Here is a 23306-nt window from a genome sequence, read left to right on the forward strand (position 1 = left end):
TGGTACAGGAGGAGATTGTCCCTCCTTCTCCAGCAGAGCATCTGGTGGATTTGAGCCATGTACTTCTGGGATTGCAGTATAGCTTCTTGCCACCAGAACTCGCCAATACTTTGACTTTTACAGCTTTAACCTAAAAATGAACCTCACTGGCAGTTTAAATTTACCAGCAGCTCCTTAGTAATAAGATGGGCAGCCTTCGCTCATGAAATTTACAGCCTCAGAAAATCAGTGATGTGTCAGGTAAGAGTCTGTTCCGGTTCTAGGGTAATTAGTTTGATTTTCTATTTCTTTTGGGATTTTTTTTTAGTAATGAAAATGAAATTAAAAATTTAATTAGCTAGTTATAGCTACACATCAAAAGTTGAGTAGCCACATTAAAAAGGTGACGTTATAATACAGAGATTAGAGAATGTTTTCATCATTGCTTTTAGATGAAGCTGGAGATGATACACTGTGAAATACCTTTGCCTCAGCTTTACTTTTCAAAACTTGAATTTGTATCTAATGCTGTTAATATAAATTCTCCATATGAGAAACTAAAGATCTGCCCATCTGCTTTACTCTTATTCTACAAGTTGTCAGAATTCATGAATTTCTTTTCAGAAGGTATGTTGTTTCCAGGAGGTACTGTTTGAAAAGGTATATGTTAAGAAAAGGGAAAATAAATGTATGGAAGAACACTTATCAAAAGGAGAATCTTTCATAAAATCAAATTTATAAACTATTCATGAAATCAAATTTGTGGACTAGCTATAAATTTTAATACTACCTTTTATAATTTGGGAGCTGGTAAAAGAACAATATTTCATAAATTGTTGAGTGCGAAGTATATATATAGGTATAGTGAGCAAGTAGAAGAATGGACATTTCCCTGATGCTTAACTCCTTATTTTAAGTATTTCATATACATTTTTTTCCTTTTTTTTTGTTTTATTTAAATTTATTATTAACTTCGGTAAAAATTTACAGAGGCTTTGGATTTCCATTCATTCATTGTTGAACTTTTCTCCCCTCCCAACCATGCCTCCTAGTAAACTACCTTCTTGGAAAAATAAAAGAAAAATTCTTTTGTGGTTTTTACAAACCCTGCCCCAGGTCCATTCCACCATGTAGCCTTCGCTCTGTACTCCTGTCATGAAAAAAATACCTAATCACATATCCGTTTTAAACAATTTTCTCCCTCATCTGTTTCAGTGCAGTACACATTATTGAACCCATCTTTCTCAGTCTCTCCCCAACCCCAAGGTCAGTCCTGTTTTACAACAGTGGCACCATGTAGTATTTGTCCTTTTGTGACTGAGATACTTCACTCAGCATAATGTCCTCCAGAGTCACCCATTTTGAATAATATTGCATGAGTTCCTTGTTTTTCAATGCAGTGTAGTATTCCATTGTGTGAATATAGCACAGCTTCTCTATCCATTCATTTGTTGATGGGCACTTAGGTTGTTTCCACTCCTTGCTATTGTGAACAAAGCCGCAATAACGTGGGTGTGCATATATCTGCTTGGGTGTCAGTTATGGTCTCTTTGGGGTATATTCCCAGTAATGGAATTGCTGGGTCAAATGGTAGGTATCTCTATTTGCAACTTTTTGAGAAAGCGCCACACCGCTTTCCACAGTGTGAATAAGGGTTCCAGTTTCTCCACAACCTCGCCAGCATTTTTGCTTTCTATTCTATTAAATTTTGTTATTCTGTCTGGCATGAGATGCTATCTCATAGTTGTTTTAATTTGCATCTCTCTTAGAGCTAGGCATTTTGAACATTTCTTCATGTGCCGTCTGAATGTCATCATCGGTGTAGTGTCTGTTCATATCCTGTGCCCATTTTTCTATTGGATTATTTACCTTTATCTTGTTGTGGTGCTCAAGCATTTTATAAATTCTGGATATAAATTCCTTATCTCATATGTCATTACCAAATACTTTTTCCCAGTCGGTGGCTTCCCTTTTTACCCTGTTGGAGAAGTTTTTGGATGTGCATTACATTTTTTCTTTTATCCTTACTTCAGCTGTATTTTAAAATTAAGAAATTGAGGCTTAGCCTGCTTGGAAAAAATGACCAATGATTATTGCCCCTGTAAATGGCAAAGCGAGGATTCATACTTAGTCTGTGTCACCAGCTAGCTGGCTGAGCTGCTCTATTCTGTATTCTTTTCTGCCTTACATCAATCATATTTCTAGCAAAGTTCTGAGCTATTATTCTTAGAGTAGTTATGAGTTATAGTGATGTTTTCAAAGACTCCATTTTACTTTAATTCCATAATTAACACCCATAGCAGCAGCAGTCAGGAAGTGAAAAGATGTGTTGCATTGAAGAAGTCTGTCAAGAACCTCCACAGAGTGTTGTGTGATGACATCAGTTTAAAGGAACACCTGATCCAAACCATTTTCTTTTCAGTTGATCCCTGTGCTTCTTTAGCTTGGATAATGAATAAGGAATATCAAAGAAGAATCTGTGCATTTGAATTGTGGTACTGATAAGAGTGAATATATTGAATATATCATGGACTGTCAAGAGAACAAACAAATCTGTCTTGGTTGAGGTGCAATCAGAATGCTCCTTAGAGGCAAGGATAATGAAACTCCATCTTACATATGTTGGTAATGTTGCCTGAAGGAGCCAGTTCTTGGAAAAAGACATCATGCTGGGAAAAGCAGGAGGTCATTGAAAGGGGACAGTACTCAATAAGTGGCTGTAACAATGGGCCTTGAGCAACAATGGCAGAGAGCATAAGGATGGTACAGGATAAAGCAAGGTTCTGGTCTATTACTCACAGAGTGACTATGAGTTGTAGCTGATCAAATAGCACCTATTATTAGTAACAGTTTCTATACATCAGAAGTTTGGATATAAGATTAGCAGAGTCCTCTGTTGAGAGCCTCAGAAGGCCTAAAATGAAATTATCAGGCAAGTTTTCAGACTCACCTAAGGACCAGGGTCATCATCTGAGATCACATTGGTTTGCAGAATTCATTTTCTTGCAGCTATAGTAGACTTTTTCAGAGTTAGTTCCAAGAAAGATATAAATTCTCTTGTAAAGGACTCATTAAGTCAGATCAGTTCATGATAATCTACCTTTTAATTAACTCCAAGTTAAATTTATTGAAGATTGTCATTTTAATTGCAGCTGCAGTATTGTCATATAATGTAACTTAACCATGAAGGTGATATGTATGATATTTACAAGTCCCACCTACACTCAAGAAGAGTTAAGAGTCTTGGGATTTGTCTTAGAACCCTTTATTTTTCCTCTGCGTGGAAATATGCTATCCTATTGCTTTATGATTTCTGTTGTTTCGAATGAGAAATCAGAATTAATCTTACTATGAGATCTTTTTCTTTTTCTCTTGCTACTTTCAAGATTCTCTGCTTGCCATTGGCTCTCAGCTGTTAGACTATGATGTGTTTAGTTATAGATCTCTGTGTTTGCCCTACTTAGTGTTTATTCAGCTTCTTAGATGTTTAGATATTTGTGGGTTTTAGTTAAGTCAGTTCTAACTTAAATGTGACCCTGTATATAACAGAACAAAACACTACCTAGCCTTCTGTCATCTCTAGGATTGTTGTTATATAGAGCTCATAGAGGTAACCACTGTGGTAGTCCATGTCTTTAAGGAAATTATTTTTCAGTGACTTTCTGCCTTATCCTGGCGTAATGACCTTCTTCAGGCACTGACCTCTCCTGACAACATATCCCAAGGAGGTCTTGCCGTCCTTGATTCTCAGGAGCATTCTGGTTGCACTTCTTTCATGTGCCAAGGCCATAATTCAATGGCATCGAATTTTCTTCGGTCTTCCTTATTCGTTGTCCAGTTTTCGTATATGTATGAGACAATTGAAAAAAACCTTGGCTTGGATCAAGCATACCTTAATTCTCAAGATGACATCTTTTTAACATTTTAAAGGGATATCTTGCAGCAAATTTACCCAGTGCAATTTGCCATCTTTTGATTTCCTGACTGCTGCTTCCTTAGCTATTGTGTAGTTTTTATAAAATATAGACGTTTTCTCATTTTGGAATGCTCAGTACAGATGTTTTCATAGGTTTTATGGCATCCCCTGGTTCCATAAGGCTCTTCATTCTATTTTCGCTTGTTCTTCAGAATGCAGAGTTTCTGTTGATTTGATTCTTTTATCTGCTAACTCAGGTCAGCTGTTGATAACCTTTAGTGAATTCTTCTTTACAAGTATGGTACTTTTTACCTCCATAATTCTAGTTTGATTATACTTGATGAACTACTGAAGATTTTCTGTTCAGTGAGTCACTGTCATCATGTTGTATAAGCTTTTGACTCATAACAACCCTATAGAACTACCTCATAGTACTCTTAGTCTGTAATCTTTATAGAAGCTGATCACAGGGGGGGTGTCCCCCATAGGGCTGGTAACAGGTTTGAACTAGTGACCTTTTGCCTCCCCAAACGTTGTTTATTTAACCAGTTTGTAACCACCATTCATTTTTTATAGTGTTGTTGTTATTCTTAGGTGTTGATGAGTCGAATACGACTCACAGCAACACTATCCACAAAAGATCTGAACCCTGTTCTATCCAGTGCCATCCTCATAATTTGTGACACACAAGAGCCCCTTGCAACAGTAACTGTGCCAATCCACCTGGTTAAGGGTCTTCTTCTCCTTTGCTAACCCTTCATCCTTCCTAGTATCATGTCCCTCTCCAAGGAGTAGCAGCATGCCTCCTAGCAACATGCCCAAAGTATGTGATGAAAAGCCTCATCATTCTTGCCTCCAAAGAGTGTTCTGGCTGCTTCCTCTCCAAGACATATCTGTTTGTTCTGTTGGCTGTCCGTGGGATCAATTCTTTTTCTATGATCCTTGTTCATTTTCTAGCTCTCGGATGGATAGCAAGTTATTGGAAAGACTGTGGCCTGAATCAGACGTACCTTAGTCTTCAAACCAACATCATTACTCCTCAGTAATTTGGAGAGATCCCTAACTGCAGATTTTCCCAATGCAGTGCCTGACTGCTGGTACCAAGGGTGTTGTAAATTGTGAACCCAAGCAAGATGAAGCTGTTGACAGTTTCAGTCTCTTCATCTATCATCACATTGCCTGTTGGTACAGTTGTAAGGATCCTTGTTTTCCTGACGCTGAGATGCAATCTATACTGAATACTTTATTCCTTGTTTTTCTGCAGCAAGTGCTTTAAGTCCTCCTCACTTTTAGCAAGCAAAGTTGGCGTCATCTGCAGAACGCAATTTATTGATGAATTTCCCTCCAATCCTGATGCTGCATTTCTCATCATAGAGAACAGATTCTTGTAAAATTTGCTGAGCTTACAGATTGAATGCAACCCAGACACATTCTCCTCTCAATTTTAAGCCATGCATTTTTCCCCTTCTCTGTTCATGCAACATTCCTCCTGATCCAGGTTTAGTTCCACATGAGCACAATTAAATGCTCTGGGACTCCCATTCTTCTCAATAGTAGCCACAACTTGTTATGGTCCACACAGTCAAATGCCTTTGCATAGTCAACAATGCACAGTGTTTGTAGTGTTTGATAGTGAGAGGATGGAAGTAGAGAAATATCCTTGATTGACCTATTTTGAGGTCTGGCACATTGAGGCTATGGTGGACTACAGGCAGGCTCTAGATTACAACTAATAAAGGCAAGAACTTGGAAGTTGCATAAAGCAAAACCCCAGGCAAAAGCAGGCTCCTCGCCTGTCATTTGTAGCTGTGCACAGAAAAGGATCTGCACTAGTAGGAAAGGCCTTCTGGAAAGCTCCCACCGGAGGCCTGGGCCAGTTGAGTGCTTTGACTAGTATGATTTCTATAGTAGTATGATGTGAAAGATCTGGAGGAGAGTGATGTTCACCCTGGCCATGACAGGCTCGCCTGCAGCTACTTCTCACACTGGTCCATTAAAGCCTTGGTGTGGATGAAGCCCTGCTTCAGCTTGAGCCAGATGTTTTAGCCACAGTGGGTACTGAGAACATATGTCCTCTGCAGGGTGTCTAACAGAAGCAGATGGACACCCTGCAGCACTCCTAGCTCTGTTTCAAGTCAGTGCAGATAGAGTAGATGTTGAGGTTTCAGTCATTGGGGTCCTCGGGCTCTGCAGCAGAACAATATTTCTGAGCAGTCATTGAGTCTCTGGAAGTCATCCCAGTAGATCCTTCCTTGATGTTGACGATGAAGAGCTGAGCCGGTCTAGAATCCAGTCTTTGAAAATGGAGGAACAGGGAGAAAAACTTGAGTAAGGAGGTGTTCTCTTAGAGGACTTAGGTGCAACTGGAAAAGCCCAGCAGTGATATGTCTCCAGCGACTACAAACAGCCAGGAAGAGTCCACACCCCTCCTCCCCTCAAGCCCAGAGGCCATTGGCCAGGACTCCCAGCACCCAGAAGACAGTATTAGACCCAAACAGGAATGTTTCCTGCAGCTGCAGTCAACCTCAGGTTTCTGGAAATGCTAGTGCTTGTCAGGCATGGTGATCAGCCATCCTCTGGCTAAAGAAGTAGAGCTTGGAGCCTGGACTGGAGCTGCACTTGTGGCTTAGTTAACTGCTAGCCTTTTGGCTGACAGCTGAGCCCTTACCATTGCACCACCATTATTGTAATAATGCTTTCTTTTAAATTTTAAACTGCACTTCCTTAGCTCTTTGCAAATATTTATTTCTGTTTTGAAATCTTTATCTACTAAGTCACTAACAACTGACCATCCTCAGAAATAGTTTCTATTTATTTTAATTTTTTTCCCTTTTGTATTATACCCTTTTTCTGTTTCTTTACGGATCTCATAAATTTTTGTTAAACATTTTAGATAATATAGAAACTCTTGAGTTTCTGATAGTCTTCTCCCCTTCCTCGAGGAAACTCATAGCTTTTTTTTTTTGAGGGTTTGGAAACTTGCCTATACTAAGTCTGTAGAGTCTACCTCCCCCACAGTGTATAGCTTTCATAACTTAGCAGTCAGTTAATGACTGATAAGAGGTTGTGCATAAGTACTTCGAGTTAGTAATGCTTCTACCCTTGGCCAGTGGATTTGTGTATAGACTGAAGAAAGCATTTGTATTTCAGGCAGTTAATAAAGTAACCCCAGCTTTCACTTTGTGCCAAGTTTTCTTCTTTCTTCTGTTCATGCAGAACCTCTTATATTCATGAAGCAGTGTTTTGATAGCCAAGATCTTTTCAGTCTTGACTGAGCTTACACACAGCCTTGCCTATGCACACAGTTCTTCAGCCCTGAAGAGTTAAGTAGGAGTTTATCAGTGCTTGCACATCTGCCACATTCCTTGAATCTCCCCTGAGTTATTTGTAGGTCTTTTGGTTTATTGCCTAGTACCTTGACTTTGGGACTTTGGACTGCTGTGATATTGGCCTTCCTTCATCACCACTTTGATACGGGACGTTTCTGCCTTCTACTGATTGACAACCCCCTGTGATAGCAATAGTGTGGAGTTTTACATTTTACTATACTGGCAGAACTTTTTATGGAGTTGTTGAAGGAGGAAGGGAATGAGAAGAGTAGTAAACTAAAACTATTAAAAAACAGAAACCTCAAACTCATTGTCATCAAGTCAGTTCCAAGATTTCCTCTTGTCACCTTTGCTTTTACTGTGTTGATTTATAGACAGTTCTTTTCCATTTCTAATAAGATGAAGATTTTTAAGTTAGTGATTTAGACACTGTCAGATAATTAGAACAATAATCACTCTTTGTAGGGTTTTATGAAAAGAATAAGATACTATAATGGCATTGCTGTCAATCTGCAGGTTTAAAACATGCATGTGTGTAGTGTTTAATGTCTGTCTAGTTGCTCTTATTAATAGCTAATCATTCTGACTACAGGAGAAAAGAGTCTATTAATATATGTATCACTCATGTCTTACAGAATTAAGACTCATTAAAACATCCTTTTTTAAAAAGAATTTTCCAGGTAATACTATGTTTGGAAAAACAATTCAACTTCATTGTTTATGATATAGTTAACTATTTCATACTATATATTCTTAGTTAAAGGTTAATCAAATTATTTATTGTAGAGAGAGCAGCTCAGTCTTTTCTTTAATAACCTTGCCTTTGTTTAGACTGGAAGAACTTCATTGTAGGTTGTTATAGCAGATTCTTAATGAAGGAAAACATTTTTGCTAGATAATTCTCAGTGAGCTAACTATTTTGGATTATCTGGAAACTTCAGCACAATCAAGTATTAATAAGGAAGCAAAAAGAAGTAAATAGCAAAGTTAAAAATAAATTACACTTGAGGTACCAACCTTTTACATATGAAATTCTATCCTTTAAAAATCTAAATTTGATTCTTATCTATCAAAATTTTACCAAGGTTAAATTGTTGATTCAGTTATCTATTGCTCTGAGTTCTGGCAGCCTAATCCAGAGAGTGACTCTGACCAGTTTGAATCTACCCAGATACTCTGAGGGAGAAAGGGCAGATGGTCTCCTCCAGTGCACTTTACAGCCTTGGAAAACCTGCTGGTGGGTCAGCTGAGTTACTTCTGACTCAGCAGCAATGAATGTGAGTGAAGGATTGCTATATAACAACCAGTCCCATGATTTGGTGATTTAAAGTTACATTCAGTCGTTTTACAAGCTTGCAGTTTGGTCAGGTCTCAGAAGGGAAGCTTCTCTCTGTCATCTTGGCATTTGATGAACACCTTGACTGGCACTGGAGGATTCGACACCTGGTAAATTAGTGTCAACTGCCGGTCAAGAACTTGGTTGGGGTTGTTGATAGGGTTCTTGGTTGTCTTCAGTGTAGATGTCTCAGAATAGTGGCAGGGTTCCTGAAGAACAGCACAAACTCCAGTGTACAAATATTTGCTAATAATATCTTTGTTTAGAGGCAGCCACACATGGCCAAACCGTTATGGGGAGGATACAGAAAGATGCTTAAATACTGAGATGCATAGTTTATTCTAGGCCATTGTCATACTTAGTATTATTGTAATGAAAATACTGCAGATGAGTGGCTCTAAAGAGCATAAATTTGTTTTTCTCACAGTTTAGAAAGCTCGAAGTTTAAATGCAGAGTGTGACTCCAAGAGGCGGCCTTTCATTTATCTTAACTGCTAGTAGCCAGCAATTCTTGGTTCCTCAGTGATCTTCATGTGGCATCTGTCTTCCCTGGTTTATACTTGATTTACTCTATGTTAATACTGCTATTTAAAACTGAGAAGTTATGACATTTTAAAGCTATATTCTACATGAATATAGCCTCACTAACATAACAAAGAAAGCCACTTTCCTAAATAGAGTTAACATCCACAACTATAAGGTTTGTAGTTTCAAAACATATTTTGGAGAATATGCAATTTAGTCTGTAGCAGCTGCCGAAATAATAAATAGTCCATGACATTTATGTTCCTTCTCACCTACTACAAAACGTCTTGTTGTTGTTGTCATCTACCATCATTCAGAACCAGCCCATAGCTGATCCTCCAATGGGTTTTCAGTGGCAGGTTAATCACATAGGAGGAAATTGCCCATCTTGCCCACAGATCAGCTGGTGAATTTGAACCAGGTGCCTTTGGGATGGCAGTGTAGCTCCTTACCACTTAGCCATCAGAGCTCATTTTAGAAGAACAATTTGAGATCTTTAGGAGTTAAGCTTAAGGAAGATCTGTAAATTGTCTTGAGTCTCTTATCTGGACCTCGAACCCATTTTAGTCAGTAATGGTGTTTTGCCCAGGCAAAGCAACTGATTAATGAAGGAGTTGGGATTGATATGTTTCTGGGTGTTTTGCACTACACTGTGTCTCACCTCAATAATATATGTGATTGTATTAATAATACCAGATGAGAAGCAAGTGAGTATGTAAAATGATTTTTAATAGTAAGAGTATCTTTTCATAAGCCAATCATACAAACTCAACCTAACGTGTGTGTGTGTGTGTGTACACATACATACCCACTTTTCTTTCTGTTGAGTACTCTAATATTAGTTTCTATTCCTCCATCTAAACATTTAAAGGCCATGAATTATGGTTGTAACTGCTATCTATTAAATCTTAAAATAGTTCTTTACTTTAAAAAAATTTTTTTATAAGTTTACTATTAATGTAACTCCTTGAGGAAGATGCCTTTTGAGATTCCTATAGTCTATTTTATTATTGTTGTGTTCCGTTGAGTCAGAACGAACCCATAACTGACACTCTAGCACGTTTTCAGAGGCAGTTAATCATAAGAGGGGAGATTGCCCATCCTTCTTCCCCAAGGCTGCTGGTGGGTTCAAACCACATGCCTTTGTGATTGCAGCACAGCTTCTTACCACGAGGGCATGGAAGATCACTTATAATAGGTAGAAGAATGATACTGCATATATAGAAGTTTAATGTACACTTACTGAACAGATCTTGACTAATATTTTTCAATTTGTTTCCACATCATAATTTTACTTATATTTTATACTCATAGTGTTGATTTCAGTATCACTTCCCTTGTTGCTGTTGTTAAGTGCCGTTGAGTCGCAGGCGACTCATAGCGACCCTATGAAGGAGAGTCCTTGAAACTTGGGTGCCTTTCATCCTCTCTCCAAGTTCGTAGGGTTTCCGGAGGCAAGCTATTATGGAAGTGGACGCCACTCCTCCTTCCACACTTGTTCAGTCAGGGAGCTCCACCCCATTCTCAGTCTGCATTGGGTAGCCAACCATTAACGTATTTGACACATCTGTGTCACAGTGTTCAGCCTCACAGCAACCACAAGTGACCCCGGGACGGCAACTTGTACACCAGGGCTATACGACCTAGAGGAATGTCTGAACACAAACAGTGAAAGACTTTTCGGCTTGAAGCCGCTCTGCCTTCAACCCAAGGCCAAGCGTGGCTTCCCTGGCTTCTGGAGGCAGAGTCGCCTTTCTCCAGAGACTGCCACAACACAACACAACACAACACAACACAACACAACACAACACAACACAACTCCCATATACACAGCACCATCCTCTCTCTCACTTCCCTTAATATGATAAAATATTGCTAAACTATTCCAGCTCAGCCACTAACTGAAAGGTGGGTGGTTCAGACCTATCCAGTGTCTTTGAAGGAAAAAAGACCTAGTTAACTATTCCCATAATGATTAATAGCCTATGATTAAAGATTATCTTATGGAACAGTTCTGCTTCGTTGTATAAAGTTGATGTAATAAGTCAGCATCTACTAGATGGTATGCAGCAGAGCTGTGCTTGTCAGCCCCAGCTACATCTTTGTTCTTGTTAGTAACCATGGAGTTTGTTGTGAAACATGGCAGCACCATGTGTATAGAATAGAACTTTTCCATAGGGTTTTTAAGACTGTGACCTTTCAGAAGTGAATCAGCAGGCCTGTCTCCAAAGATACTTCCAGATGAGTTCAGATGGTCTTAGAATCACCTGAGGATGCTAATTTTTCAGATTCTTCTCTTACCCAATTGATACTGAACAGTGGTGGCATTTGGCTTTGTGTGTGTGTGTGTGTGTGTGTGTGTGTGTGTGTGTGTGTGTGTGCGCGTGCGCGCACAGATGTGCATGTGTGTTTAAAGCTCTTGTCTAAATAAACATGTTGAGAAGACAAAGTTTTGCATCTTTAAAATTGTCTAAAAATGGCCTTAGACTATTAATAGACAGTTTCCTTTCTGCATAGCCTGCGTGATTATATAAATGTTCATGAACAGTTAGACATTTCCTTATCACTGCACAATTTCATTAAAATTGTTCATTGAAAACCTTGCATGAGCGTTGCAAACAGGTATTTAAAGTAGGGAGGAGTTGTACAGAAGGCTATGTCCTTATTTTAAGGGGGGGGGAGATGAAGAAGGAGAAAAGAAAGAAACAAAACGAAATACTTTGGCTTAGCGACAATCTGCATTTCAAAGGTTCTCCAGACTAAAAGCTTATTCTTCACTTAAGTGACTTCTCCCCAGCCATATTTAGGGTTCATCTGGGTTATAAACCATATCCAGTTATTCGTGCTGTTCAGATTGGGTAAAACAAGTATCAAAAGTACTGAAGGGAGAGGTGATAGCTTAAGCACTTCTCAACTTATCCTTTATCTTTTTAGATGGAGATATTTGGAGAAATGCAGCCATTTAATAAGGACTGTAGTGAGGCATTCATTTACATCTCTTAGGAGTGGTTGAATAGAGTATGGCTTATTGAGTATACTTTTGATGTTGTTGCCAGTCTCTTTTTTTACCCCCCAAATGTACATGTGACACTATCTGAAGAAATACTAGAAACACCTAGTAAACATTTTTTTAGTACCTATTGTTAAGGTATATTCAAGTGATCACATCTTTCAGCTTGGTTTTCAGCTTGGCTATCAGTGCTAATCAGGTTATGTATACGGTATCTGTGAGCTGCTGACTTTAATAGGTCAGCCAGTGTAAGACCTACCTTTTTGGGAACTAGTAATGTGGCAATTTCCTATGTTTAGACCTGAAGAGATCACTTGTTTTTGAGCCCTATACCAAGGTTTCAAAAATCTGTTCTTTGATATTATAATGTAATTTTGTATATCTCATGATCTTACCTTGTGCAATTAGTAGTTTATTTTGTGGAAAAATGACTGGCTTCTTTATATAAATTGCAAATTAAAAGTGTCTGTCAGGCATACAGACATCTCATGACATTTCTTTTTTTTAAGTTTTATTTTTAGTTATATTACTAGAATAAATGAATAGCAACAAAATAGTACTTGATCAGTTCTCTGTAGGAGTTTCATCTTTTCTAGTATTCTGAATGTTTTAGGTATCTTACATAACTTTTTCATGGTCTTTTCAATCACTTACTAGTATCTGAGCCCGGAACAGTGAATAAGGATGATAGAAAAAGAATGGACTCCTTTGAATTGTGGTGTTGGAGAAAAACACTGAATAGGGACTGCCAAAAAAACTGAACAGATATGTCTTGAAAAACATGCCGCCAGACTGCCCTTTAGGGGCAAGGGTAACAAAGCCGTGGCTCACATATTTTGGGCATGTTGCTAAAAGAGGCCATTCCTTAGAAAGGTGCAGGATTGGTGAAAGAGAGGAAGACCCCGTGTGGATATGGAATGCTGTGATGACTGCAGCAGTGGGCTCATTGTCAGAGACAATGAAGATGGCACAGGATAGAAGTCTGTTCATAGAATCACTGAGAGTCATTCAACAGCAACTAATAATCATATAGTTAGCCTATCCCCTTTTCATGAGCTAAGTAAAGTGTATTTTCATCATGTAAAAAAGGCAAGGTACACAGAAGTTTGAGAATTGTACTCTTGGCTCTAGCAGTCAGGAATTCTGCTGTCAGGGACCTCTCCAGAGTACTGAGAAGCAACGATGTCAGTCTAGAGACTAAGCTGCGCCTTATCCAGCCTTTGGTCTTTACACTTACTTGCTTTGTATCAGAGAGCTGCACAGTGACTAAGGATGACAGAAGAATTGATGCTTTTGAGTTGTGTGGGAGAAGAGTCTTAAACATACTGTGGACCGACAAGAGAACAAACAGGTCTGTTTCTCCTCAGAGGCTAGGATTTTAAAGCTCTGTCTTACATAATTTGGGCACGTGGCGTTGTGCTTGGAAGGGTGAAGGAACAGTACAGGAGAGGAAGACCCCAGATGAGATGTATTGACACCATAATTTAGGCAGTGGGATTAGGTATGTGCCTCAGGATAGGGCAGGGTTCAGAGCTGTTGTATTTGGGGTCACTAAGAGTCACGGGCGACTCAGAAGCACATTAACAACAACAACACAGAAGTTTGGGGAATTGCAGTGTATTTCTTGTGAGACAGGTACAAATGTCCATTGTGGCCAAGTGGACTATAAAACTTCTTGCTCCGTCTTCCAAGTCAACAAATTATGAACATATTTATTTACTTAAACATTATATATGTATATACTTAAGAATTCACACTGTATTTGATAAGGAGTGGGTGATTAAGCAGTGAGTTACTAACTAAAATGTCAGTAGTTTGAATCATCCACCACTCTGAGAGAAAATGAAATTTTCTGCTTTCATAAGAATTCTCATAGTGGTTTTTAAGTGCCCTCAAGTCAAATTTTACTTTTAGTGACCCCCTGTGATGAAAGTAGAATTGCCTTATAGGATTTTCTAATCTATAATCTTTTGGGGATCAGATCATGAGGCTTTTCTCCCATAGAGCAGCTGGGTGTGTTTAAGCTTCCAGTTTTCTGGTTAGCCAGTGAACTTGTACCCATTGCACTACTAACACTCCTTTCCTAATGGTGTAAGCCAAGCAGACAGCTATACCACAGAATTACTCACTGCCATAAAGTTAATTCTCCATTAGGTGTCTGAAACTTAAATGGTAACCTAAGAAGACTGCTCATCTTTCTTAGAGCTGCTGGTGAATTCGAACTACCGGAGACCTGAAGTCACACACAACCAAATTTTATTTTAAAGTGCAAGTATGAGGATTTTAAATAAAGACACCCTTATTAAATTTAAAAAGACAGCAAAAAGATAACTTTACTGACCTCACATTAACCTAATAAGTCATTAAAAGGGCAAGCTGATACATCTCTCTTGCTGTGATACACTGATGGGACTTTAATCATATAAGCACATTCTTGCCAAAAATGCCTAACATTGAACCGAAGAGGGAGGAAGCAGATAAACCCAGATGTAAAATATACCAGATCTCTGGCTGCCTTAAAAATGTCTGTTTTGAATGGCAAAAGGGTTGAGGATATTGATTAAAGACTGATAGCCAAAAGAAGCCTTAGTGGTACAGTGATTAAAGCATCCATTTGCTAGCAGAAAGATCAGCAGTTCAGGCTCTACCTGCTCCATCAAAGAATGATACAGTCTCCTTACTTGCATGAAGATTACAGCCTAGGAAACCCAATAGGACAATTTTGCGCTGTCCTGTAGGATCACTTGTGAGTTGGAATTGATGGCAACAGGTTCTTTTTTGCATTTTAAAGAGACAGTCAGGTTGCAGTGTTGAATTATTAATTTCTGCTTTTTAAAAACTTAAAAAGACTACCATTGTAACATCTGGTAAAATTTGAATAAGAACTGTATACTATGTTAAGCTCATGCAAAATCTGTACTTAGACCAGGAAGCTGTAGTCCAAACAGAGCAGGCAAACATTGCATACTGCATGTTTCAAAATAAAAAAGCATTGTGTCATGGATGTGTCATTTCTCCATACTTTTTCAATCTACATGTGGAACAGATCATTCAGGAGGCTGGACTTGATGAAGAGGAATGTGGCATCAGGATTTGAAGAAGACTCTTCAGCAACCTGCGATATGCAGATGGTACAACCTTGCTCATGAAATCTGAGGAAGACTTGAAATGTTTGCTGCAGAAGGTGAAGCGTTTGCTGCAGAAGGTCAGGGATTGCAGTCTTTAGTATGGATTTCATCTCAACATCAAGAAAATAAAGATCCTCACCATTTGGCCAATTGGCAGCATCATAGTAGATTAAAAGATTGAGGTTGTTAATAATTTCATTTTGCTTAGAGATCCCCAATCTTTTGGCACCAGCAGTCAGGAACTCAAAAGATTGCTTTAGAAAAGTCTGCAATCAAGTGTCTCTTGAGTGCTAAAGAGCTATGATGTCAGTCTAGAGACTAAGGTGCTGCCCAATCCAACCTCTGTGCAGTTGCTTGTTAGGCCTCAGAGAACTGGACAGTGACGAAAGATGGCAGAAGAAGAATTGAAGCCTTTAAGTTGTGGTGCTGGAGAAGAGTATTGAACATACAATAGACAGCTAAGAAAACAAACAGGTCTGTCCTGGAGAGGCTGATGCCAGGTTGCTCCTTGGAAACAAGGATTTTGAAACTCCATTTCACATATTCTGAGCATGTTGCCAGGAAGGGTCTGTCCTTGGAGAAGGACATCATGCTTGGAAGAGTAGAGGGTCAGCACAGGAGAGGAAGACCCTGGGTGAGATAGACTGACACAGTGATTGTGGCAGTGGAGACAGTGAGATTGGCTCAGGATAGAGCAGGGTTCAGAGCTGTTGTTTATAGGGTTGCTGTGAGTCATAGATGACTCATTATAGAAGATGGTAGATAATAACTACTAAGTAAATTCCTATATATAGTCTTTGTGCTGGAGTCAGATAAGAGAATGTCCTTCTTTGGAGATTCACAATTAAGTCCTTAGGGAAAGGATTGTGCTTTCTGAAACCTACCCTCAAAAAGATTTAGCAGAAATAATTCTCTCCTTCCTCCCTTTGTCCATTCCTCTCTCCTTTTGTGTATCGGTATGTTTAAGTAAGTGTAGAAAATTTACTAAGCAGATATAACAGAGCCATAGCTATTATAAAGATATAGAAGACTTCATTACAATAGGAGAAATTGGTAAATTAAAAAGTTTGAAGAAGATGCAAAAAGAATGTTTTAAAGGCTTATTGTGTATTAAGTATACTTATAAGTATTTTGCATCTGTTCATTTAATCATTAAAACAACTGTATGAGATAAAGAGTACAAGCACATATTTTCTCTAGTTTCTTTCCACTGTTAATTAATTTCCTGAACAACGAATGAGGAAGAGAGAAACGTTGATGCCTTTGAATTGTGGTATTGGCAAGGAGTTTTACACACATGAGCTGACAAAAGAACAAACATATCTGTCTTGGAGGAAGTGAAACCATGATGCTCCTTAGAGGCAAGGCTAGTGAAACTTGATCTCTTTTTGAGCATATTTTCAGCAGGACAAGTCCTTATAGAGAAATATCATGCTGAGAAAGGTAGAGGGTTAGTGAAAGAGAGTAAGACTTTCAGTGAACTGCATTGATACAGTGACTCCCACAGTCGGCTTGATCAGGACAGAGAGATCACAAGGATAGGGCAAAGTTGATATCTATTCTTAGATTTGCTGTGAGTTAATAGTCAAGTAAGAAAGCTGAACAGAAAATTTCAAAGGGCAGCTCAAGATCACAAGCAAATTAAAATATTATAGTAAAACATGCAAGGAGCTGGAGTTAGAAAAGCAAAAGGAAGGAACACATTCTGCATATCTCAAGCTGAAAGAATATAAAGAAAAATATTCATGCCTCGAGTTAAAAGACTGAAATGTTTGATGGACAAAATTTTGAGTGGTCTAGGAATCATCAAAAGAAGATGGAAGGAACACAGAGTCACTGTGCTAAAAAGAATTGCTTGACACTAATGGAAACATTTCAAGAGGTAGCATTTGATCGGGATCTAGTAGTACTGAAGGAAGAAGTCCAAGCTGCACTGCAGGCACTGGCAAAAAAATAAGGTCCCAGGAATGAAAGGATTCAGTGGTGGTTGTTATGTTCTGTTGTGTTGGAACCGATTCATAATTGAGCCTCCACTGGGTTTTCAGAGGCAGCACAGGAGATGATTGCCCATCGTCTTTCCATAGAGCAGCTGGTGTATTTGAACCATGTACCTTTGGCTGACCAGCACAACTCTTGACCACTAGGCTGCAGTAACTCCCATATTTAAATATTTTTAAAACTTTTCAGTGCCATACATGAGTATTATTATTGTGTTCTAAGTTTCTTCCTGTTGTTTTAACATGAAGACCAAGTAAGATATGGATGACATCAATGATATCATCCATTTTAAAAGGGGGTGCGGGGGATTACAAAGACAGGAATAAAAAAACCAAAATGGATGTCAGAAGAGACCAAAAATCACATTAGAAGGAAGAAAAACAAAACAAAAGGAAGAAATGCTGAAGTAAAAGAAATGAATAGAAAATTTCATGGAACTGTTCGGGGAAAGCAAGTAAAGAATTATAACAAAATGTTCAAAGAGCTGGAGTAATAAAATCAGAAGGGAAGAACACATTTGGCATTTCTGAAGCTGAAAGAGCTGCAGAACAAATTGAAACCTCAAGTTACAATACTGAAGGATGCTGTGGGCAAAATCTTGAGTGATCCAGGAACCATCAAAAGAAGATGGAAAGACTATACAGAATCACTGGGCCAAAAAGAATTGTTTGACACTGAACCATTTTGGGAAATAGCGTATAATAAAGAACCAGTGGTAATGAAGGAACAAGTTCAAGCTGCACTGAAGACATTGGCAAAAAGACGACCATTTGAATTAATGAATTACTAATTGTAGAGTTTCAAAATGCAGATATTCCCTGTATGTACTCACTAGCCTATGCCAAGATACTGGTAGACATCTATTGGCCTAGGTGACTGGAAGAGATCCATATCTGTTCCCATTTAAAAAAAAAAAAAGGTAAACAGCAGAATGAGGAAATTATTTTTAACATCATATGCAAGTAAAATCTTGCCAAAGATTATTTAAAAACAGCTGGAACAGTAGATTGATAGGGAACTTCCAGAAATTCAAGCTAGATTCAGAAGAGGTTATAGAACAAAGGATGTCACTGCTGATGTCAGATGGATCTTGGCTGAAAGCAGAGAATACCAGAAAGATGTTTACTTGTGCTTTGTTAACTATGTATAGGCATTTTTATGGATCATAACAAAATATGGATGACATTGAGAAGAATGAGACTCACACAGCACTTAATTTTGCTTTGTGGGAAACCTATGTATAGATCAAGAAGAGTTGTCTGAACAGAACAAAGGAACATTGCAGGGTTTAAAATCAGAAAAGGTCATTATATAAATTATCATTGTATCCTTTCTCCATACCTTTTCAATCTATATATGGAACAGATCATTCAGGAGGCTGGAATTTATGAAGAATTTGGCATCAGGATTTGAGGAAGACTCATCAGCAACTTGCTTTATGCAGATAACACAACCTTGCTTGCCAAAACTGAGGAGAACCTGGAGCATTTGCTGCAGAAGGTCAAGGACTGCAGTCTTCAATATGGATTGAAGCTCAATATCAAGACAAAGATTCTTAGAACTATGATAAAAGGAGAAGAGATTCTTAGAACTATAATAAAAGAAGAGATTGAGGTTGTTAACAGTTTCAGCTTGCTCGACTCTACTTTTGGCATCAGCAGTCAAGAAATCAAAAGACAAATTGCACTGGGAAAAGCTGTCAGGGACCTCTCCAAAGTGCTGAAGAGCAGTGAAGTTAGTCTAGAATCTTAAGGGGTGCACCTGATCTAGGCCATGGTCTTCACAAGTACTTGCTATGCATCAGAGAACTTGACAGTAACTGAGGATGACAGAAGAATTGATGCCTCTGAATTGTGGTGCTGGGGAGGAGTCTCGAACATACCATGGACTGCCAAGAGAACAAGTCTGTCTTGAGGACAAAACCAAGCTGCTCCTTGGAGGCAAGGAACTTTAAGCTCCATCTCACATACTTTGGGTACCAGGCGAGGAGAGATTAGTCCTTAGAGAAGGAAATCATGCTTGGAAGGGTGGATTAACAGCACAGAAGAGGAAGACCCTGGATGAGATGGATTGGCGCAGTAACTGGGATTAGTGGGGGTAGGTGTGTCAGAGACAGTGAGTTTGGGTCAGTATAGGGCAGGGTTCAGAGCTATTGTGCATAGGGTTGCTATGAGTCAGAGGTGACTTGATGACAGTTAACTATATGAAGAATAATTTTGCAGTAGGATTGGAGGAAGACTGATCTTTTTATGATCACTGAGAGCAAGCTAATCTATTATTTCCTATAAACAGCAGGTAAAATATTTTCTGTATTTCATACAAAAGTCTGTGTTTGATACTTAAGTCTGATAAGAAGTCAGCCATTAGTTAGGGTGAAACTAGAGGTTTCCAAATTATTCTGAACCTAGAATTGAACGACTTTTCTGAAATTGGAGGTAGAATGTGAATAGCAGGATAAGAGAATACTAAATTTTGTCTTTTAAATTTCAGAAGTTTTTGTCACCTTGAAGTAGGTTAACCACACTTAGGTTTAACTTGAAGTTCAGCACTTTTATTCTTGATAAGTCTAAAGTATTTTAAATTATAAAGTAAAATATCTTGGGAATTTTTACTGTGATTTGCCTTAGTAGTCTTTCCATATTCTGCAAACAGATAAACCTAACAGTCAACTAGACGCAGCTGTTGTTAGAACCGCTCCTTATGCATACACATAGCTAATTCATCAAGTTCTACTTTTGTGCTAGCTTTCTTTGTTGCCTCATTTGCTAATGCTCTAACTCTAGGCTAGAGTTTTAACATAACACTTTTCTGTTCAAAGATGTTTAGCAACTCCTCTTTCATTCAGTAGGTAATTTAACTAGATGGTCAGTGCCCCATCCAGTATAATCTTTCCAGATTCCCATCCTGTTTTAGATTATATAGAACTGTTGTTGTTGTTGTTGTTGTTGTTATGTGCCGTCGAGTCGTTTGCAACTCATAGCGACCCTATGTACAACAGCCCTAAACCCTGCTCTGTCCTGTACCAATTTCACTGTCTCTGACACGCCCATCCCAATTACCCCACTGAATCAATCCACCTCATAGAGGGCCTTCCTCTCCTACACTGTCCCCCACCCTCCCAAGCATGATGTCCCTCTCCAAGGACCAGTCCCTCCTTACAACATGTCCAAAGTATGTCAGACGAAGCCCCAGAATCCTTGCCTCCAAGGAGTAGCCTGGTTTAATTCTCTCCAGGATGAATCTGTTTGTTTTCTTGGCAGTCCAGGGTATATTCAATACTCTTCTCCAGCACCACAGCTCAAAGGCATCAATTCTCCTTCTGTCCTCCCTAGTCATTGTCCAACTCTCTGATGCATAACAAGTGATTTCAAAGACCATGGCCTGTATCAGACGCACCTTAGTCTCCAGAGAGACACCGTTGCTCTTGAGTACTTTAGAGAGGTCCCTAACAGCAGACTTTCCCATCACAATACATCCTTTGAACCCCTGGCTGCTGGTGCCAAGAGTGTTGACCGTGGAGCCAAGCAAACTGAAGCTATGAACAATCTCAATCTCTTCACCATCCATCCTGATGCTACCAATTGGTCCAGTGGCGAGAATCTTTGTCTTCTTGACATTGAACCTCAGTCCATACTGAAGGCTGCAGTCCTTGACCCTCTGCAGCAAGTGCATGAGGTTGTGTCATCTGTATAACGCAAATTGTTAATAGATCTTCCACCAATCCTGACACCACACTTCTCCTCATAGAGCCCAGCCTCTCGGATAATCTGCTCTGCATACAGGTTGAAAAGGTATGGAGATAGGACACATCCCTGGCGTATACCCTTCTCAATCTATTTCTTATATAGAATTACTTTCTAAATATTTTCCAAACTTGCTACTTCTGTGCATTGAATTCTTACTATTTTCTCCATTTTAGGCTGCTCCATAACTTAGGAGACTCTGGGTAACTCAATTTTAAATTTCTTTGTTGTTATTGTTATGTGCTGTCGAGTCAGTTTCGACTCATAGTGACCCTATGTGCAACAGCCCTAAACCCTGCTCTGTCCTGTACCAATTTCACTGTCTCTGACACGCCCATCCCAATTACCCCACTGAATCAATCCACCTCATAGAGGGCCTTCCTCTCCTACACTGTCCCCCACCCTCCCAAGCATGATGTCCCTCTCCAAGGACCAGTCCCTCCTTATAACATGTCCAAAATATGTCAGACGAAGCCTCAGAATCCTTGCCTCCAAGAGCCGCCCATTTTAACCCTCTCCAGGATGAACTTGTTTGTTCTCCTGGCAGTCCATGGAACCCTCAATACTCTTCTCCAGCACCACAGCTCAAAACCATCAGTTCTCCTTCTATTCTCCTTAGTCCTTGTCCAACTCTGATGCATAACAAGTGATTGCAAAGACCATGGCCTGTATCAGACACACCTTAGTCTCCAGAGAGACAGCATTGCTCTTAGTACTTTGGAGAGGTCCCTAACAACAGACTTTCCCATCACAATTAAGTCTTTTCATTTCTGGCTGCTGGTGTGGAGAGTGTTGACTATGGAACCAAGCAAACTAAAGCTGTGAACAGTCTCAGTCTCTTCACCATCCATTCTGATACTGCCAGTTGACCTAGTGGTAAAAATCTTTGTCTTCTTGACATTGAGCCTCTATCCATATTGAAGGCTGCAGTCCCTGACCCTCAGAAGCAAGCGCTTCAGGTCCTCCTTAGTTTCAGCAAGCAGGGTTGTATCATTTGCATAATACAGATTGTTGATAGATCTTCCACCAATCCTGACCCCACATTTCTCCTTATCGAGCCCAGCCTCCCAGATTATCTGTTCTGCATACAGGTTGAAAAGGTTTGGAGACAGGACACATCCCTGGCGTATGCCCTTCCCAGTTTTGAACCATGCAGTGTTTCCTTGCTCTGTTCTGACTACTGCCTCTTGTTCCAAGTATAGGTTTCTCATTAGCACGATCAAGTGTTCTGGGATTCCTGTTCTTCTCAGAGTCAGCCACAGTTTGTTATGATCCACACAGTCAAACGCCTTTGGATTGTCAATGAAACACAGATAGACATTCTTCTGGTATTCCGTGCTTTTAGCTAAGATCCATCTAACATTAGCTACAGTGTCCCTAGTACCATGACCCCTTCTAAACCCAACCTGGACTTCCAGCGGTTCTCTGCCGATGTGCTGTTCCAGTCATTTTTGCATAATCTTCAGTAGAGTTTTGCTTGCATGTGAAATTTAATTCCTTTGTACTGTTTAAAATTATACAAATAGTATCATGTACTGAGTACATTTGCACTCACTCACTCATTGCCCTTGAGTCAGAACTGACTCATAGCTGACCATCCAGCAGATTTTTCAGAGGCTGTAAATTGCATAGGAGAAGATTGCCCATCTTTCTCCTGTGGAGCAGCATGAATTCAAACTGCCTGCCTTTACATTGTGTAACTTTTTACTCACCAGGCCTCCAGAGCTTCCTAAGTACATGTAAACATCTTTCTAGTCATTATATAGCTAAAGTATATGTTGTTGGTTACCTTCGAGTCGAGCATGACTCACAGCGACCCTAGGAACAAAAGGCCTTTAGCAAGCCCTCTACAACTATAGACATTTATCAAAGTTTATAGAGTTTCCAGGGTTATGTTATTTAGAAAGTGGATGCCACTCCTGCTTCCAAACCTGTCATAGTATGTTATGTGCCATTTAGTCACCTGTGATGTACAGCAGCCCTATGTACAGCTGCTCTGAACTCTTCCCTGTCCTGGGCCAGTCTCACTAATTACGACACACCAACCCCCAAAAGTCTATAAGACTACGTAATATTTTATGGTTGTAACAATAAATTAGGCTGGTATTCTAGCTTTTTTGTTTTGCCATTATGTAAACCAGTGCTAACATAAAATGACTATGTATTGATTTCTTTCTATACCTGTTGGGAATATTTGTGGAATTATTCCTAGTAGAATTGTTGACGGAACAGTGATTTTGTAACTATTTCCTAACTTGACTGGGACTGGAGAGCATTACGCTGAGTGAACTAACTCAGTCTTGTAAGGATAAATATTATATAAAACTATTATTGTATAATAA

The 23306-nt window shown here is 39.2% G+C and overlaps 1 protein-coding gene and 1 pseudogene across 2 annotated transcripts in view; one reads left to right on the plus strand and one right to left on the minus strand.

Moving 5' to 3' along the window:
* The window catches only part of LOC102862747, a 19312-nt pseudogene extending 16366 nt beyond the window's left edge, over positions 1 to 2946 (minus strand).
* LOC102860842 (sorting nexin-3-like) overlaps positions 1 to 23306 on the plus strand; it is a 71428-nt gene that overhangs the window by 27163 nt on the left and 20959 nt on the right. The gene's annotated exons all lie outside the window — the stretch shown is intronic.

Source organism: Elephantulus edwardii, unplaced genomic scaffold (genome assembly GCF_000299155.1).
Source record: "Elephantulus edwardii isolate Elephantulus edwardi_28Jun2011 unplaced genomic scaffold, EleEdw1.0 scaffold00013, whole genome shotgun sequence".
NCBI lineage: Eukaryota > Metazoa > Chordata > Mammalia > Macroscelidea > Macroscelididae > Elephantulus > Elephantulus edwardii.